Here is a 13042-nt window from a genome sequence, read left to right on the forward strand (position 1 = left end):
CAAGAGACGGAACACAAGCAGGGGGAGTGGGAGAGGAAGAAGCAGGCTCATAGCGGAGGAGACTGATGTGGGGCTCGGTCCCACAACACCGGGATCACGCCCTGAGCCGAAGGCAGACGCTTAACCACTGTGCCACCCAGGCGCCCCAAGAAGTAAAATTATTTTTTAAAAAAGATGCCCATCATATGTCATTAGGGAATCGCACATTAAAAGAATCATGAGAGGGGCGCCTGGGTGGCACAGCGGTTAAGCGTCTGCCTTCGGCTCAGGGCGTGATCCCGGCGTTCTGGGATCGAGCCCCACGTCAGGCTCTTCTGCTATGAGCCTGCTTCTTCCTCTCCCACTCCCCCTGCTTGTGTTCCCTCTCTCGCTGGCTGTCTCTATCTCTGTAGAATAAATAAATAAAATCTTTAAAAAAGAAAAAAAAAAGGAATCATGTGATTACACACCTATTAGGACGGCCAAAATCCGAAACACTGACAACACCAAATGCTGACGAGCCTGTGGGGCGACAGGAATGTTCATCCGTGGCTGGTGGGAATGCAAGATGGTACAGCCGCTTCTGAAGACAGTTTGGCAGTCTCTAACAAAATTAAACCTACTTTTACCATATGGTCCAGCTATCCCACTCCTGGGTCTTTACCCAGAGGAGTAAAAATTTAAGGTCACACAAACGCCTATATGTGGATGTTTGTGACAGCTTTATTCACAATTGCCAAAACTTGGAAGCAACCAAAATGTCCTTCATCAGGTGAACAAATAAATGAACTGTCTGGCATATCCAGGCAACGGAATATTCTTCAGCACCAAAAAGAAATGAGCTATCAAGCCATGAAAAACATGGAAGAACCTCGAATGTATATTACTAAGTGAAAGAAACCAATATGGAAAGACTATATATAGTACGATTCGAACTCTGTGACTTTCTGGAAAAAAGCAAAACTATGGAGATGGCAAAAAGAGCAGTGGTTTCCAGGGGCTGGGGGGTGGGCAAGGAGGGATGAATCGATGGAGCACAGAGGATTTTTAGGGCGGCGAGAATATTCTGTATGGTACTATAATGGCAGGTACATGTCACTTCAAATTCATCCAAGCCCATAAAATGTACACCGCCAAGAGTGAATCCTAATACAAACTACGGACTTTAGGCAATAATGCGTCAATGTCGTTTCACTGATAAATAAAACAGGCTGTTGATAGTGGGGGGAGCTATGTGTGCAAGGGATACATAGAAACCCTCAACTTTCCACTCAGTTTTGCTGTGACCCTAAAACTGCTCGAAAAAATAAAATCTATTCTCTATCTGCAGGGGCATCAAAACCATCAACGTCCTAGGAATACAGGTTTCCCCCACTATGCACAAGTGGAGGGTTACTATGAAAACTTCTGTAAGCTGAAATCCTGTAAAGTGAAGAACCATTACTATTCGTTTCTATGGAAACATGGGTGAGTGCTCCCAGACCCCCAAAAAATAATGACCTCTCTTAGGCTTTTCTGACACCTGAGGACACATCTTGCTAACAGACGCACAAAATAAATCTAGATAAAGCACAGATGGGCAGAGTTCAAAGCTCTGGTGGCTGGACGCTGGGTGTAGTCCCAGGGAAGGAGCTTGGCGGGACAACTCTCGCCGCTCGGGGCGCTGCTGCTGTAATTACTCCTTGCCAAACCCATGCTGAATGGTCTTATTGCTTTGGGCCTTTTTTGGTATAACTGAGAATCTTCAGATTTCTTTTGGCTACTGAAAACAGGTGCTGATGGAGGTCTTCTGTAAAAAATGAAGTGGGGAGACACGAACTTTGGAAAATTGGGAGATCCCTGAAAATCAAACAGTGTGCAAGACCCCTACCCTGAAAATACAAGATGTGATTGAGCATCAGGGAAATACAAATAGAAACTACAGTAAGATTCCATTTCACACCCACGAGGATAACTTAATCAAAATGACAAACAGGAACGAGTGTTGGCCAGGATGTGGAGAAATGAGAACCCTCTCCCATTGCTGATAGGAATNAAAAAAAAAAAAAAAAAAAAAAAAAAGTGCAGCCACTTTGGAAAAGAGTTTAGCAGGTTTTCAAAAAATGAACTTTAGAGTTCCCAGATGACCCAGCAATTTTCGCCCCTAGGTATACAATACCCGAGAGAATTGAAAATATCTGCCCACACAATCACTTGCACTGATGGTCACCGCAGCATTATTCCTAAGAGCCCAAACAGGGAAACAACCTAAATGTCCATCAACTGATGCATGAACAAATAAAATGTGTTTATTCCTGCAATTAAATATTATCCAGCCACAAAAATGAACGAAGTCCTGACACTTGCTACAACATGAATGGAACTTGGAGACATTTTGTGGAGTGAAAGAAACCAGACACCAAAGGCCATCTATCGTTTGATTCCATTTATTTTTTTTTAAGAGTTTATATATTTAGAGAGAGAGAGTGGGGGCGGGGAAGGGTGGGCGGGGAGCAGAGGGAGAGGGAGAAAGAACCTCAGGCAGATTCCACTCTCAGCACACAGCCAGATGCGGGGCTTGATCTCACAACCCTGAGATCATGACCTGAGCAGAAATCAAGAGCCAGATGCTTAACCGACTGAGCCACCCAGGCGCCCCTGTTTGATTCCATTTATATGAAATGTCCAGCAGAGACGAATCCGAACAGAAAGAAGGTAATTAGTGGTTGTCAAATGCTGGGGGTGAGGACACTAAGGAATGACTACTACCGGGTATGGAGTTTCTTTGGGGAGTGATAATAACAATCGGGAATTAGACAGTGGTACTGATTCTACAACTTTGTAAATATACTAAAAAGCCACGAAATTGTACACTTTAAACTGGCAAATTTTATTGTATGTGAATTATATCTCAACTTCTAATTTTTAATAACATTTTTGTGTTGTTACAATAAGATGTAAACAAACTGAAATTAAATAAGACCTAAATAAATCGAGCGACATATCATGTTTATGGACTAGAAGACTCAATATGGTAAACGTATCGATTCTTCTGTGATTACAGATTCGGTGGAATCCCAGTCAAAATCCCAGAAGTTTTTTTCCCCTGAAATTAACAAGCTAATTCTCAAACTGACATGGAGATACAAAGAAAACGCCACTTTTACAAAATACAAAAATAAAGACAAAACTAGAGAACGTACTGTACCAGATATCGAGAACTATTTTAAGCATTGAAACTTAGTGTGGTGTTGATACAAGAACAGACAAACAGACTAATGATACAGAATCGAGTCCAAAAACAACCCACACCTGACCTATGACAAAATGACACTGCAGTGCGGAAGGATAACGTTTTCAGTAAACAGCGCTGGGTCGACGGGGCCGAACTGGGGAAAACGTGTGTGCGTGCGTGTGTGTGTGTGTGTGTGTGTGTGTCTGTATGTGAAATCTCCCTCTGCCCTCCTCTTATAAGGATACATGTCAGGGGCACCTGGGTGGCTCAGTAGGTTAAGTGTCAACCTTCACTTCAGTTCATGATCCCAGGGTCCTGGGATCAAGCCCCATACCTGACTCCTTGCTCAGCAGGGATCCTGCTTCTCTTTCTCCCTCTGCTGCTCTCCCTGCTTGTGCTCTCTCTCTCTCTGAAATAAATAAATAAAATCTTGAAAAAAAAAAAAGGAGTAATGTCACTGGGAGCCTGGGTGGCTTAATAGGTTAAGCGTCTGTCTTCAGCTCGGGTCATGATGTCACGGTCCTGGGATCGAGTCCCACATTGGGCTCTCTGCTCAGAGGGGAACCTGCTTCTCCCTCTGCCACCCCTATGCGCTCCCTCTCTCTCTCTCAAAAATAAATAAATAAAACTTAAAAAAAAAGGATACTTGTGGTTTTATTTAGGACCTGGATAATTTAGGAACTAGATAATCCAGGACAATCTCCCTATCTCAAAGCCCTTAACTTAATCACCTCTGCAAACACACTGCAAGGGTTGGGATGTACACATCTTTGGGAGCCCATTTTTCAGCCTACCACCTCACACCCTACCTCACACCATAAACAGAAATAAATGCCATACCTAAATGTGACAGATTAAAACAATAAAGCCTTGGGGCGCCTGGGTGGCTCAGTCCTTAAGCGTCTGCCTTCAGCTCAGGGCATGATCCCAGCATTCTAGGATCGAGCCCCGCATCAGGCTCCTCCCCTGGGAGCCTGCTTCTTCCTCTCCCACTCCCCCTGCTTGTGTTCCCTCTCTCACTGGCTCTCTCTCTCTCTCTCTGTCAAATAAATAAATAAAAATCTTAAAAAAAAAAAAACCCCACACACAATAAAGCCTTAGAAGAAAATACAAGAGAACATCTTCATGACCTTGGAACAGGCAAAGTTTTCTTAAACCAAAAACAAAAGCACTAACCATTTTTAAAAAGCATATATGTACATAAATGGACGATACTAAAATTAAGAAATATATTCAACAGGGACGCCTGGGTGGCTCAGTCGATGAAGCATCTGGGATCGAGCCCCGAGTCAGGCTCCCTGCTCAGTGCGGAGTCTGCTTCTCCCTCTTCCTCTGCCCCTTGCCCCCGCCCCCACTCGTGCTCTCTCTCTCCCTCTCTCAAATACATACAATCTTAAAAAAAAAAGATACGTTCAACAAAAAGTACACTTTCGAAGAGTTCAAAGACAACCCACAAAGTGGGAGAAGATATTTGCAATACACCTATACGACAAAAAGTTTCTACTTTTTATATATATATATATATATATATATATATATATCTCCTACAAATCAATATGAAAAAGCCAGACACCCCAATAGAAACGTGGGCAGAAGACTTAAACAGATAGAAGAGAATAGCCAGATGGCCGGTAAATGCATGAAAGGGGGCTCAACCTCATTAGTAATCAGGGAAATGCAAGCTGAAACCACAATGCGACAGCGCCATACACGTACCAGAAGGGCCTCAATGAAAAAGGTTGAAAACGCAGCTCAGGGAGGATGTTGAGTAATCAGAACTGGTGGGAACGTAAATTGCTGGCTACCCTCACCTCGGAAATCTTTGGGGCAGCTTCTGCTAGAACAGAACATCTGCAGACCTTTGACGTTGCAAGTCTATCCCTGGGTATGCACCCAACGTGCTCACCAGAAGACACACACCACACTAGAATGGTAACAGCAACAGGCAAAACCTGTAAACCCCAAATGTCCATCAATAGTGGAGCCGATAATATAGGGGCGCCTGGTGGCTCAGTCGGTTAAGCATCCGACTCTCAATCGCAGCTCAGGTCTGGATCTCAGGGTCGTGAGTTCAGGCCCCGCGTTGGGCTCCACACTGGGCGTGGAACCTACTTAGAGAGAGAGAGAAAGCGGTAGAACAGGTAAGATAAAGTGCAGTATATTCGCACACTGGAGGACCACAGAACAGTGAGCAAATAACGTACAGCACAGACGACCACACAGAGGGTCCCACAAGCATGGTGCTGAGCAAGGGAAGCTGCAGACAAAAGAGGATACGATTCTATTTACACAGAGAACAAAAATAGGTCAAAATTTAAGAGGTCAGGACGGTGGTTCCTTTTGTGGGGAGTGGGAAAGGGGCACAAAAAGGGTTCATGAGGGGCTGGTGGTGTTCAATGTCTTTTTTTTAATTATTTTTTATTATTTTTTAAAGGTTTTATTTATTTGAGAGAGAAAGAAAGAGCATGACTGGGGATGGGGGGAGAGGGGTAGAGGGAGAGGGAGAAGCAGGCTCCCCACCAAGCAGGGAGCCCGATGTGGGGCTCGATCCCAGGACCTGAGCCAAAGGCAGATGCTTAACGACCTGAGCCACCCAGGTGCCTTTATTATTTTTAATTTTTTAAAAAGTACGCTCCATGCCCAACATGGGGCTTGAATTCATGAGATCAAGATTCACATGTTTGGGGCACCTGGGTGGCTCAGTCCATTAAGTGTCTGCCTTTGGCTCAGGTCATGTTCCCAGGGTCCTGGGATCAAACCCCACATCGGGCTCCCTGCTCGGCGGGGAGCCTGCTTCTCCCTCTCCTCCCTGCTCATGCTCTCTCTCACTTTCTGTCTGTCTCTCAAATAAATAAATAAAATCTTAAAAAAAGAAAGAAAGAAAGAAAATTGTACCCACAAAAGTAAATTATATGTACTAGTATGGGCCAAATGTAAAAATGTAATTAAGTGACAAAAGTAAATGCAGAATGTATTTTGCATGCCACCGTTTGTTTAAAAAGGGGGGGGGGTGTGAATATACGTGCATGGGTGTGTACAGAGTGTGTATATAGGCAGATATATGCATATGCATACATCATCCCTTGAAGAATGTGGAAGACGTTGCCATCAGCTTGCTGTCTTTCCGAGGGGGACTTGGAGGCCTGCATGAAGCTTTATCCAGAAGTATATTTTCAAAACTATTAAATAGTTCACACATATGAAAGTGTTTGCAGAAAGACAATAAACACCTAAAAAAAAATGTTTAAAAGACCTATATTTGGAAGGCACTGCAAAGGTCCACTTGTTTTTTTTATTTTATTTATTTATTATTTGAGAGAGACAGAGAGCGCATGAGTGGAGAGAGGGAGAAGCAGACTTCCCGTTGAGCAGGGAGCCTGCAGTGGGGCTTGATCCCAAGACCCTGGGATCATGACCTGAAAGGAAGGCAGCCACGTAACCCACTGAGCCACCCAGGTGTCCCCTCATTTGGGTTTCTGTCAGGATCACAGAACTCCAAGGGGCCACGGGGTCGGGGTGGGGGTGGGGCGGCTCACGTGCACCCCCTCCCCTTTACAGACGAGGAACCCCGGAGGGAGATCAGCGGCTCAAGTCCGCCCGCCCGCCCAGCTTGCCTCCTCCCCGGGTTTGACTCTGGCTTGTGGATAGTGCGTGGGGCTTTGGAGTCAGATGGGATTGGAAGGTTGTGTGATCTCTGAGCCGGGCTCCGCTAGTCTGAAAAGTGGGGACAAGAACCCCCACTTCGTACTGATGGCAGCAGAACTGATGTGTGTGGGTGGAGTGGCAGGCGGGCAGCGGGAGCTGCGAAAGTGGCCACCACGCGCCACCAGCAGAGAGGGGACCGGCGGGAGCCTCCGCGCGCGCTGCTCCAAAAGGGCCACATGGTGGCGCCCTACCACCGCGGGTCCCGCCACGTCCCAGACTCGGAGGGCGTTGGCTCCTGGAGCGAGGGAGAGGTGGGGGGAAGCTGCGTGGGCACACAGGAACTCAGGCTTCTGGGCCCTGGGGATGGAAGCGTGAAAGGCAGGGGGGCGTCCCTGCTCAAGGAGGGGACTGGGGGGGCTGGCAGCCCAGGAAGGAGGGAGAAGGGGGAATAGGTTCCATCTGGCTGTTATTTAGGATCTTGTCGCGTGTGAGTGGTAGCCCCCTAAAAGATAGGTCCACGAGGAACCTGTGACTGTGACCTTATTTAGAAGAAAAGTCTTTGCAGATGTCATGAAGATGACGGTCTAGAGATGATATCATCTTGGGTAATGCAGGTGGGCCCTACCCGATGACAGGTGTCCTTGCGAGGGAAGCCGCTGAGCCGGAGAAGGCCATGTGGGAGCAGCAAGGTTGGAGAGAGCCAGCCACAAGGCAAGGAAGCCACCAGAGCTGGAAGAAGCAAGAAGAGCTCTTCCCCAGAGCCTTCCGAGGGAGCCCTGCCTGCCAACACCTTGATTTCAGACCTCTGGCCCCTAGAACCGGGAGGAAATAAATTTCTGTTCTAAGCCACCTCGTTTGTGGCATTCGTGATAACGGCCCCAGGAAACCAATATAGATGTTTAAATTCTCTTCCTGCTGCTCAGCCTGCTGACTCCCACCCCCAGTGGCCTACAGGATGGCACCCGGGACCCCCCAACTCCAGACCCCACTATTTGCTCCCCAAATCCAAACTCCGCCATACCCACTGCTTTCCAAACATGGGCTCTTTTACCTCTGCACTTTTGCTTTCGGTGTCCTGCTGTCTGGGGTGCCCCTCCCTATGGGGCCCCTGTACAACTCTACACACCCTTCAAACCCCTCCCTAAACATCCTCTCCTAAGTACATTCATATATTCTGGCTCCCAGCACAGCTGGACTCCTCCGTTCCCCACAGCCACTGCGTCTATTCACTCACATATTATGACTGTCAAGTCAGCTGTGTGTCCCCCAGTCTTCAGCTCCCAGTCTTCAGCTCCCGGCCTCGCCACCCCTGCCCCTCTCCCCCCACACCTCCTGCCCCAGCTCAGGCCTCCCCATCTCTTCCCAGGACCTTTGTGCCACTCCTCGCTGGTCTTCCGGCTCCAGGCGGGTCCTCCAGCCTATCAGCACTCTTGGTGCTCAGATCTATCTTGTCACTCCTCTGCTCAAAAGCCTTCCATAGCTCCCTCCTGCCCTAAGGATGATGCGCAAAGGGAATGAGGTACTTCAAACGCCCTTTCCCACCTCTCACCGCACACCAGCGATGTCTGACATACCCGTGTGCCGCATACCTCTGGGCCTTGGCATAGGCAGTGCCCGTCCCCTAGAACGCCCCCTCCCTGTGTTCCAGGCATGCTCCGACCCACGTCTCAGGCCGCCCCTCCTGCCGTACCCACCCCATGCTGCAGTGACAATAGCTAAAACATCTTCAGGCTGACCACACACCAGGTGCAGCTCTAAGTGCTTTACACGTGTTCACACTATGAGTTCTCGTAACAACCCCAGGAGAGTGGGGCGTCTGGGTGGCTCAGTCGGTTAAGTGTCTGCCTTCGGCTCAGGTCATGGCCCCAGGGTCCTGGGATCAAGCCCCACATCGGGCTCCTTGCTCAGTGGGGAACCTGCTTCTCCCTCTCCCTCTCCCTCTCCCTGCTGCTCCCCCTGCTTGTGCGCTCACGCTCTCTCTCTCTCTGTCAAATAAATAAATAAAATTGGGGCGCCTGGGTGGCACAGCGGTTAAGCATCTGCCTTCAGCTCAGGGCGTGATCCCGGCGTTATGGGATCGAGCCCCACATCAGGCTCCTCTGCTATGAGCCTGCTGCTTCCTCTCCCACTCCCCCTGCTTGTGTTCCCTCTCTCACTGGCTGTCTCTATCTCTGTTGAATAAATAAATAAAATCTTTAAAAAAATAAATAAATAAATAAATAAATAAAATTAAAAAAAAAAAAAACAAACACAACCCCAGGAGAAAGGCACCATTACTGTGTCCAGGTCACAGGTGGGAAAACTGAGGCCCAGAAGGAAAAAGAACCGTTCAGAAGTGGCAGAAGGATCTGAGCCCAGCCTGCACTGTCATTCCTCCCGCGGGGGCCTCAGGACTGTTGAACGAACTGTTGAAGCCTCCCCTTATCCTCACTGCAGCCCCCCGCCCCAAATTCACTGCTGGCTCCTCTGTGGATTCTGAACTTTGTCAACACACCCCTCACTGCCCTGAGCGGCAGTGACCCGATCACATGGTGGTCTCCCCACCAGGAAGCTCCTGAAACACTTCTCTTTACTTCCCTCGGTCCATGGGAACTGGCTCAGTGGGAGGGGTTCCATAAACCAGAATGAATGAGCGAACCATTCCGAATGATCGAATGGTTTCCAGGGATGTCAGGTCCTGGGAATGTCTCACCCTCCTCAAAGACAAGAATAAATTATGCAAATCTCTGGAGCCAGACTTTTTGCCACCCCCACACACACACCAGGTTTCTGGGAGGACACTGGGCTCTCCAGAAAATGCCCCAGGCTCTCTAGTGGCCCGTTTCCTGATTACAGACGAAACTGGAGCTTAAAGCCGGTGAATCACTAGCAGTCACCAGCCAGGGCCTGTTGGGGTGTCAGGCGGGAAGGGAGAAACCAGGCTCCCCCATCCGCCTCCCCTACTCCTGCCACCCCCAGCCCTGCCATCACTACATAACTTCGCAAACCTCTAGCCTTGACCACACTAGGTGGAAAGGGCCTAGCCCTGGGTGCGGGTGACTTCGAGCAGCTCCGAGACTGTCCCTGCTCCCCACCCCCACTAGGCCACACCCAGGTCCCAAAGAACACACAGCCTGAACAGCTTGCAAACCCTCTTCCCGTCCCTGGCCTGGCAACTCACTGATGACATCCAGGTGCGGCACCCCCATTTTGGGGGGGGAAACCAGCTCAGGGAGCAGGGAAACTACTGAGACCATCATCAAGTGGTCCAGGGGCTTGAGGCAGAAGTGGGGGAACTATACCCCAGTACTTAAGAGCCCAGTCCAGGTTCAAATTCTAAGTCAACTCTGGGGAGTCACAGGGTTCTTGCAACCTTGGGCAAGTTGCTTAGCTTCTATGGGCCTCAGTTTCCCCGCCAATAAAATGGGAGCCACTCTAAGTACCTACACGTCACAGGATTGTTGTAAGGATCCTATGAGTTAACACAGGCAACACATACTCTATACAGAGTAGCTGTTCTTTCAAGGGTATTTTGAAGGAATCTTTTCCCAAGGACAAAGCGTTTGGAGTAAATCCTTGTCATCAGAGAGGAATGTTCCCCACACCTGTCTGGTAGAAAGCTCAGGCCTGGGGCCTCCTTATAAATCCTGAGGCCTGTCTCACCCCAGACCTGCCAGGTCAGAGTCTGGGGGTGGGAAGCTGATGTTTTTAATAAGAGGCCCCCCGGGGTTCCTTGAATCAGGCAAGTCTGGGAATCTCAAAAGACTTGGAAATTCAAGTCTTCTTTTGAAGATTCTTCTGGTAACATACCTCCACCCACCTGTCAACAGGTCCTTGGGGAAAGCCATCTTTCTTTTTCCCGATTAGTAACAGTACTGCTTGTAAACCAGTACGAGCACTCACTAGAGCCAGGTGCTTTGCTAAATTCAGTCCATCCATCAACAGCCCTCGGAGGCGGGTTCTCTCTTTAGCCCCATTTTACAGAGGCAGAAACTGAGGCCAGGGAAGTTAATAACTTGCCCAAGATCACATAGCTGGAACTTGGCAGAGCCAGGACTCTATTCGCCATCCCAGTGTGGCCTGTGCCAGCAGCCCCGTCTCCTCTGGGACGTGCCTAGATGCTCTGGGGCAGGACTCTCAGGAGCCCGCAGTCTTCTCCAGGCCGCTTCACAGAGTTAGAGGCCAAGGTCCCAGTCCCAGTCCCCAGGACCTTCCCTCCACTATGGCCACGAAGCCACACCAAATCCCACTGGTTCGTTTACTGGACTCCCCTCTGCCTCCTGGCCCAGGGCAAAAGAGGGCGCTCCAGAGCCAAGGCAAGTCCAGGCTTTGAGGCCTCCCCCACCCCATCCTCTCTCCCCTCACTCCCTCACCTGTTCCTTTCTCTTGCCCCATCATGTGGCTAGCATTTTCTCTAGAAGTGCAGTGCCTTTGACCAGGCTGTTTCCTGGGGCAGGGCCCCCCTTCCCTGAGTATAAGCTTCCATGTTGAGAGGGCAGCCTCCTCCAGGAAGCCCTCCCTGACTGCCGCTCTGGGTTAGCTGGCTCCTCAGTGCCCCCACCGCCCTCTAAGGATCTATCTCTAGGTACTTGAAGCTGGGGGTGGGGGGAGGGGCAGAGACAGGGGACAGGTGTCATTCACCTCCTTCTAGGCCAGGTAGGGGGAGAGGGACAGGGCCAGTCTCCCTGCCCTGCCTCTTCCACTGGCCATGACCCTCAGGCCCTTGGTCAATACCTGTTGGGCAACCACAGCACAGATTGGCCGGGACTGACTGGAGGGGGCAGAGCGCAGAGCTGTTTGCTTCCTGAGGGCCAACTTTGGCCAGCTCCACCAATCCATCTGCACTCCCCCCCTCCACCCCCACACCCATGCTTGGGCCTGGGGCTTGGAACACGGAGGGATTCCTTGAGGTATGACATCTTGCTCCGTGGTCTCTCCAGTGGTCCCGAGCCCCCAGGCAGCCCCTGCCCCATCCTCCCGAGACGGTGCAGGAACGAGGCTGACGGAGTTGCTGGCCCCCGGCCCTTGCCCACAGACGAGAGACTGTGGCTGCCAGAGCCCAGCCAAGCCAGAGCTGAAGTCCTGTGGCCCCAGCGGGGCAGGATGAGGTCTGGCCTCCTCTCTCCCGGCTCCCACAGCCCTCCCCTATCCAAGCAAGGGAGGGCCCTGGGGTGGGGGGCAGAGAATGGGGCGGGGCACCCAGACTGGTGGGGGCTGGGCCCTGGAGCCGGGGATGCTTCCTGCGGACATTCTGGACATTCGACTCCCACATTCCTGGCCATTTCAAAGACTCCTCACTCCTCCTCCCTTCTGGCCTTCTTCAGTGTAGGGGGAGGGCAGTGGCCTGGGTCTGAGCTAGGGGCTTGGGGCCTCTCAGGGAGGGACTGAGGTCTGGACTAGAGGGGCTGCCCCGGAGTCCTGTCCAAGGCACCGCCCCAGGGGTCTTTGTGATTCTCATAAACAGGAAGTCCCCCACACCGTGGCAGACAGGCCCCTGTGTGTGCAGACGCTGGGCTCTGGAGGCCCAGCGGCCCTTGACCTATCCGGCTGCTTCCTGTTAGCTGGGCCAGAGGAGAGAGAGGGAGACAGAAATGGTCTGAGATGGCGGGAGGCCTGCGGGAGTGGGAGAGCAGAGGAGACAAGCACAGTGAGGCTGAGAGGGGAGAGGCCAGAGCAAGCCTGGCACATAGTAGGTGCTCAAGAAATAACGTGGCCTGCGGCTGGGTAGGGAGGAGAGGGGCCGCTCTGGGGCGAGCAGCAAGTTAGGGAAGACAGAGGCTGGGCCTCCCCACCCCGCTTTCACTGAAGCCTAGCACATAGTAGGTGTTCAGTATGTATGTGAGACCTGTGTTTATGATAGGGAGGAGGGAGTGTTCTTGGGGGAGCAGCACTACTGGAGGGGCTGGGAGAAAGGGGCTCCCCTGGCCTGGCTGCTCCCTGTGGGTGGACGGTCCCCAAGACTTAGCATCCCATTGTCCCTGTCTGGCCCCCACCCCACCCCACGGCTGGCTGGGCCAGGCCACTGTCTCAAGGCCCTTTATTTTTAAAATCCCTGTGGTGTTCCCACCCCAAACCGAAGGAGCATTGCCAGCCGCAGATCCGCCTGCGGCCTGGGCTCAGGGCCCAGAGGCACTGGGGGTGGGGCATCCGGCCACCCTGCAGCTGCTGGGACAATTCCGGGAGGACATCGAGGCCAGCCAGCCCGCCAGGCAGGGTAAGGAGGCC

This window comes from Ailuropoda melanoleuca, chromosome 15 (assembly GCF_002007445.2).
Source record: "Ailuropoda melanoleuca isolate Jingjing chromosome 15, ASM200744v2, whole genome shotgun sequence".
Lineage (NCBI taxonomy): Eukaryota > Metazoa > Chordata > Mammalia > Carnivora > Ursidae > Ailuropoda > Ailuropoda melanoleuca.